We start from the raw sequence: 7,253 nt of genomic DNA, 5'->3' as shown, positions 1-7,253 counted from the left end.
CCACACATTTCTTCTTATTATTTGTTTTTCTTAGGTAAGAAAAAAGGAAAGAATTAGGATCCCCATCTCACAAGGGGTGATCCTAAAGCATCCAAGGTGAGAATAGGGTACAAAGCTGAAGAGATACAAAGAGAAATATCCAATTTGTGAGTGACAAGATGCCCAACATTTGCAATCCAATCTGCTGCTCTCGTTGCTTCTCGGTAGACATGTCGGAGTTCCCAATGGGGATTTTTTCTTATTTCTTCTTATTATTTGTACCCGCACTCATTTTCATGTATCTTTCTCTCTTCATGTATCAGAATTTGTTATTTGTGCCCTTACTCACATATCTTGTTCTTTTGCTCTATTTCATTTCATGTACTTCATCCTGTCTCTCCATTCCTATAAAATATTATAAACGAACATTGTATTATGGGACATAATATGTACAGTAACATCAGTAAGTGATACAAATAAAAGGGCCGGGGGAGCCCCAATTTATTTTCATGATAAATATAGGATGTTTATCTTGCCTTGAATTTGTGTAAACTAACTAAAATAATAATTTATTGAAAAAATTGTCAAGAATAAGCCAACCTTTACATGATTAACCAAAACAAGTCAACATTTCGCTTAACTAAAATTAAGTCGACTTTTAAGGGGTATTTTCTTTTAATAGGCCAAATGACCTACAACCTACCAAATAGGTCAAATTTTCAATTAAAAATAATTTATTAAAATTTATTTCTTTTAATAATATTAAATTTAATTAAGTAACTATAACTATATTAAATAAACAAATTATAAAAATTAAAAAAAAAAAAACAGCCAACCCTTTCCCCCTTTAGCTGCCGGCGCCGGTGACCCCATTCACCTCCCTTTTCCCCAACCCAAGAATTCTCTCTCCTCATCTTCCACCTAACTACCATCATTTCCTTCACTCTCACTACCTTAACCCCGACTCTCTGTGTAACAATCCACCACCACCCCTGAACACATTGTTGGCAGTGGGTGGTGGCTAGGATTTTTCATTTTTTTTTTAGTTTTTTTTTGTTTATTTTATTTATTTTGATATAATTAATTAATTTAAATTGAATTTTTTAAATAATCACTCAAAAAATAAATCTTTATTATTTTTTTGAAAGGACCAACCACGTAATGACGCGTGTCATACTTTACATTAACAACTGGTTACCTTTTAATCTAACATGTTCTAACTCATTTTGAGAATATACCCCTTAAAAGTCGATTTATTTTGAGTTAATCGAAAGGTTGGTTTATTTTGAGCTAACCACACAAAGACTGACTTATTCTTGACAAATTTTCCTAATTTATTTGACTTGGTGGCATCTAGCTATATACTTCTTCAATTTGCAAAAGTAATGGACGTTACCCATCTACTTCCTTCTCCTTCATTCTCCTTCTTCCTCCATTAAAACTAGCTTCTCCTTCTTCGTCCATTGAAACTAGCTTCTCCTTCTTCCTCCATCTTCTTCATCCTTCTGCGATCTCCACCCTTTACAACCAATACCACTATCTCCGGCGGTTTTGCCGTCAAATAAAATGATAACCCTATGAAAAAGGGTGAATTAAGGGTATGGTAAACCCATAAGGGTAAGGGTATTATATTCCTCCATTGAAGCTAATTTTGAGCTTACTCTTTCCGTTGAAACTTCTGAAATTTTTCTTGAAACTTTTTTTCCACTAATGTTGTTTTTCACAAAGTTAACACCGTCAACTTCTCATATTCTTGAAATTACAAGATTACCCAGACTTAAGTATATTAACTGACAATTATATCCTCATGATAAATACAATTTGTTTATTGTGAAGATAAACTTATATTTTCTCCAAATAAAAATAGAGTAAAGAAATGTGAGAATAAAGCGAAGAGAACATTTACACTCTTAGTCGCAGCTCAAAACTTCACCTCTCTATAGTGTGGTACCTACCAAATTCTAAACTGTCACAAGCAGCAAAAACCTCCGATAAACCCCTTTAAAACCTTCTTTGTTCGCTGGAAAAACAGCGTTTTCCGGCGTAACAATCTTCACCGAATGTCTGTTATTCTTAGCAGTCGACACTGCAACTTTCTCAAGGTAAGTCGCCTTCTTCCCCGCTTTCTCTTTCTTCCTTACAATCTCTCTCCTAAAACCCTCATTTGCTCATTAACCCAGATCCCTTTTACACATTTTGTACCCTTTAATCATACTTTTTCTTCATTTTCTTCAAATTTTACTCGTACCCATCATTTTCTTTGTCAATTTTTGCCTTTTCCATGCTCGAATTCGATTAATTTTGATGTTATTAATTCAAATGAGAGGCGTAGAATTTTTGTTGGGTTATCTAGAATGATTAAGCATCAGGAATTTGAAAATTTGATGGGGTTTTCACAAAGTTTTTGCCCCTTTATTCTATTTAAGATCATGAAATTGTTTGATAGTAGGGAAACTGCTGCTGCATTTTTAAGCTTGCATTTCAGGATCTTTCTGAGGATACTATTAAGCATTGCTGTGTTGTTGCACATTTGCTCGCATCCGAGAATCTTAGGTTGCTTGCTCAGGATGTGATATCTTGGGTTATATTGAGAATTGGGCCTTGTAGAAGTATGGAATTTTTAGAGCTCATGTGGAGCCAACATTTCGATTATGAATCGGATTTTTCGGTACTTGGGTTTTGTGAATGCTGGTTTTGTTTATATTGCATTAGATGTGGTGAAGCGAATGAGGGATGTTGGTGTAGTACCGAGTTTGTCGGCTATTAGTATATTGTTTAAGTTGTTGTTCAGGGTTGGTGACTATGGTAGTGTATAGAAATTGTTTAGAGATATGGTTCGCAGAGGGCCTTTCCCATCTAATTTTACATTCAATATTATGATTCTTGGATTTTGTAAAAGCAGTTGTCTTGTGACGGGAGAGAGTTTATTACATGTAATGTGGAAGTTTCAATGTCAACCAGATGTAAATACCTATAATATTTTGATCAGTGCCTGCTGTACAAGAGGGAGAACTGCTGATGGATTGACTTGGATGCATTTGATGATTGAAAATGGCTATAATCCAAGTTGTGTTTCCATGACTACTATTATTAATTTGCTGTGTAAAGAAGGTAATGTATCAGCAGCAAGGAAATAATTTGATGGAGTTATTGAATTAGGCCTCAGTCCTAATATCTTCATGTATAATGCCCTAATTGATGGATATGTAAAAGCAAGAAATATAGTTCAAGCAAATAGTGTTTTTGATGAATTGAGGAAGAAAAACATAGCTCCTGATGCTATAACTTTTAACATATTAGTTGCTGGACGCTATAATTATGGGAGGGTAGAGGATGCAGAACATGTCTTAAGTGAATTTTTTATCATCACAACTCATACCAGATGCTTCATTGCCTGATCTTTCAGTTTCTGGATTGTGCTGGGCTAATCAGTTAGACGAGGCCATGAAATTGTTAGAGGATCTGATTGAGCGGGGGCTCCCTATCGGTGTTATTGCTTTTAACTCCATAATTGCAGCTTATGCTAAAGTGGTGCTAGAAGAAGAAGCCTTCAGAGTTTATAAAATAATGGTTCAATTTGGTCTTTCTCCTACTTCATCCACATGTAGCTCTTTGCTCGTAGGTTTGTCCAACAAGGGTAGGCTGCAAGAAGGTAAGGAGCTCATAAATCATATGATAGCAAATGGTTTTCCTGTGAATAAAGTTTCCTTTACTGCTCTTCTAGATGGCTATTGCCAGATAGGGGACATGTCAGGGGCTCAAACCCTGTGGAATGAAATGAGTCAGAGGGGGTTATCCCCTGATGCTGTTCCCTTCTCTGCTTACATTGATGGGCTTTCTAGAGCTGGCCTTGTGGAGGAGGCCTTTGCTGTTTTTACAGAAATGAAAATGAGAGGATACATGCCGAACAACTTTGCATACAACTCTTTGATTTTTGGCTTATGTAACAGTGGTATAATGGATGAAGCACTGAAATTAGAGAGAGAAATGAAGCAAATGGGGTTGGTTCCAGATAATTGTACCTTTAATATCATTATCAATGGATTCTGTAAGCAGGGGAGAATGAAGTCAGCTATTGATGCTTTTGCGGAGATGCATCGGATTGGTTTGTCTCCAGATATAGTGACTTACAACACTCTTATTAATGGATATTGTAAAGCATTTGACTTAGCTAGTGCCAATGACATTTTACATAAAATGCATTTTAGTGGTTGGAGCCCTGACATCACAACCTATAATATCCACATGCACGGGCTTTGTTCTAGTCGGAGGGTAAATCAAGCTATAGCAATGTTGGATGAGCTAGTATCATCTGGTATTGTTTCAAATTCCATCACATACAACATTATGATGAATGGAGTTTGTGGTGACATCCTGGATCGTGCCATGATGCTGGCTGCAAAGTTGCTCAAGGTGGCTTTTATTCCAAACGTCGGTACCATTAATTTGTTGCTTTCTCAGTTTTACAAGCAAGGGATACCTCAAAAGACTTTGATGTGGGCACAAATGTTCCATGAGATCGGTTTTGAATTCGATAATGTTACATATAAGATCCTTGATAAGGCTTACAGTGATTTACAAGAAGACATGGAAGCTTCAGCAGGTATACCAGAGAAAAGTCTGTTTCTTGACTTTCTCATGTACATCAATTATGACTACTTACGTAGATGTATAAATTCCACTAAACTGCTTAAGCATCCTATAGCTCTACTTGATGATGAATGTCAAGTGTCTTCCAATGCTGGGTAAACTGCATCCTCTTCATATTTGAGGTTCAATGGATCTTTGCTCAATTGTGAATATCTCCTACAGCTAGTGAGAAAACCTGCAATTGGTGGGGCCTTAGGGGTAAAAAATTGGCAGCCTTGTCTCCTAATTGCAATTTGCAATGCCTACAAACTATATTTCACCGGAACTGGCCAAAATAGTGAAATTGCAAAGATAGTAAGAGTTATAGTTCAGGGGGAAAAAATGGAGTCGAAACACCACCACATGTGAAAGATTGCTCGTATCTGGGGAGCAGCAAGGCATGATTCTGCAACTGAATGTATATTTGACAAGGTGACTACTTTCTTAATGTGACTTAGCAAATATTCATGGCCTGACCTCTATGGCTTTGTGACTTTCTTTAACTCTCTGCTGTTAATACCGTACTTGAAAGGCTTCAGTATAAAAATTCCATATAAGTTAGTCTTTAAAGGAGTTGTATATCATCAAATGGGATTGTAATCATAGTCTTTTGAGTGGCTGGATGCTTCCAATGCTAACTGCTGAGCAAAATAATTAAAATTCACTCAAAAATATTCATCTTCCTTTTTCTATCCCTGTTCTCCTCTATTTACAGACTAACTGATTTCCCTCTTCTCCTTGCTCGACCTCTAACTAGAATTACGATGACAATTCCTAATGTGACCTTCCCTAATACTTGATGCATTACAAATAAGTTCCATTTGTTGTTTTATGTTAGAGTATAATTTCATTAAGGATGGACTTATTTTTTGTGTTTTATTGTTACAAGAGGTCTAATAATTTTTGGGTTTGTTTTAGGAGCTACGAAATGCATGCTTTCCCAATTTAGTTTTTCTTTGCTTTTTGTTTGAGCTGTTTGTTCAAATACTATTATTTAGGTGAGTTTGATCCACTATTGACTTTGACACTCTTAATTTAGTAAATCCTTATTAGCCTCACTAAATAATATCAGGTTTTGTGTCATATGAAGTTTTCCGCATGCTTGGATCTTTTTGAAGAGTGTATCAAGTGAATCAAGAGTTACGGTTGTAGTACCTTTTCTTTTATTATATTACCTGTGTTCCCAAAAGTTTTTATACTTAGATTTTTGACATTCACAAGCTCCATTTAGACGAAATTTCTACCTAAGAAAAATATTTTCATGTAGGGTCTTGTTAGATTCGTCTCTATATGTATTTTCGCAATATCAACCATTTAATTTATAAATACTCCCTCCGTATCTAAAAGAGTACATCACTTTGTTTGACACATGTGCCAATGCATAACTTTGACTATTAATATCTTTAATTTTGTATTGATTTAACTAATTAAACTTTGATTAAGAAAATGTATGTTGTGATTAATCCAACAAAACTTTACATAATAACATTTGGTCTTAATGTTATTACTAAAAATCTAGTCAAAGTTAGTATGTGAATAGTGCAAAGGTCAAATTGATGCACTTATTAAAGAGGAAATACATAACTAGAGATATCATTCGTCAGAGTTTTACATTGGCAAGCGTGAAAAAGTTTGTATTTGAATTATCAGAAATGAATGTAGTATTAGATTATCTTATTAATTAGGTTTCTTGAGGAGCGTCTTCTTTAGCACAAAAACCTCACAGGTAGATGTCAGAATAGAGAGAGTTGGTAGAGTGGGTGAAGGAGTGGCTTTGTAAAAATTATTTAAAGGGTGTAGTAGAAAATGGAAATTGGGTGTGAAATTCTGAAATGTAATACAATCAAGAATAATGCATATATTGTTCTCTGTTGTGAAAATTAAATTTTTTTAACATCAAGATCTACATTGAAATATTAGAAACCTTAATCATGTAAAAATGCAAGCATACTAGTATATGCTTGAGATGAAAAGGAAAAACTTGGTACTATGATAGGCTGCATTTTGTCTACACGTTAATATATTTTGCTAACATGTTTGGGAGACCCAGGGGCGATAATCGTAGTAATCTTTTCTGTTCATTTTTTTTACAGCAGATTACTTTTGTATGCAAATGATGAGCAATTTTTTGCAACAGTGCAAGTTGCATGCTGCCACAGGTGTGATTTGTCTCACTTTATATGAAGAATGATTTTTTGACCTTTAACTTATTTTAATCTAATGAGTGGCTATGCAATTAATGTTTGCGGCATGTCATGGGTAGCTGGAGTGCAAAAAATTGAAACTTTGGCTTTGCTGGTACTCTGGCAATGTCATGGGTTGCAGCTTCACAATTTTGGAACATATACTGCTCATTATTATCATGCAGGTACCATGTAATTAGGTTGATTGCTTGTAAATTTATATTGCTTTAGCTCTTGTGATTTTGGGCACATTTTAATTCATAACTAATGTGTGGCCCGGGCTTTGCTCCGGGTGCTACTTTGAGTTATTTTTCTATTTGATTTTTTATTGCGAGTAATTATAATACAATGACAAAATTAAATTATTGTACAAATTTTTTTCTTTTATTCTACACAAGCTAAGAAACACATGCAATGTGTGTGTGCGCGCAATATAAGAAACCTATTAGGCTCCATTAATAT

At 35.0% G+C, this 7,253-nt stretch overlaps 1 pseudogene; it reads left to right on the top strand.

Annotated features, from left to right (window-relative positions):
- Positions 1-1,917: 1,917 nt before the first annotated feature.
- On the top strand, positions 1,918-5,918 carry LOC110707260 (annotated as a pseudogene).
- The last annotated feature ends 1,335 nt before the right edge of the window (positions 5,919-7,253 follow it).

The sequence above is a fragment of the Chenopodium quinoa genome, unplaced genomic scaffold (genome assembly GCF_001683475.1).
Source record: "Chenopodium quinoa cultivar QQ74 unplaced genomic scaffold, ASM168347v1, whole genome shotgun sequence".
Lineage (NCBI taxonomy): Eukaryota > Viridiplantae > Streptophyta > Magnoliopsida > Caryophyllales > Amaranthaceae > Chenopodium > Chenopodium quinoa.
The sequence above is the reverse complement of the archived record's forward strand: the minus strand, read 5'-3'. Positions and strand labels throughout refer to the sequence as shown.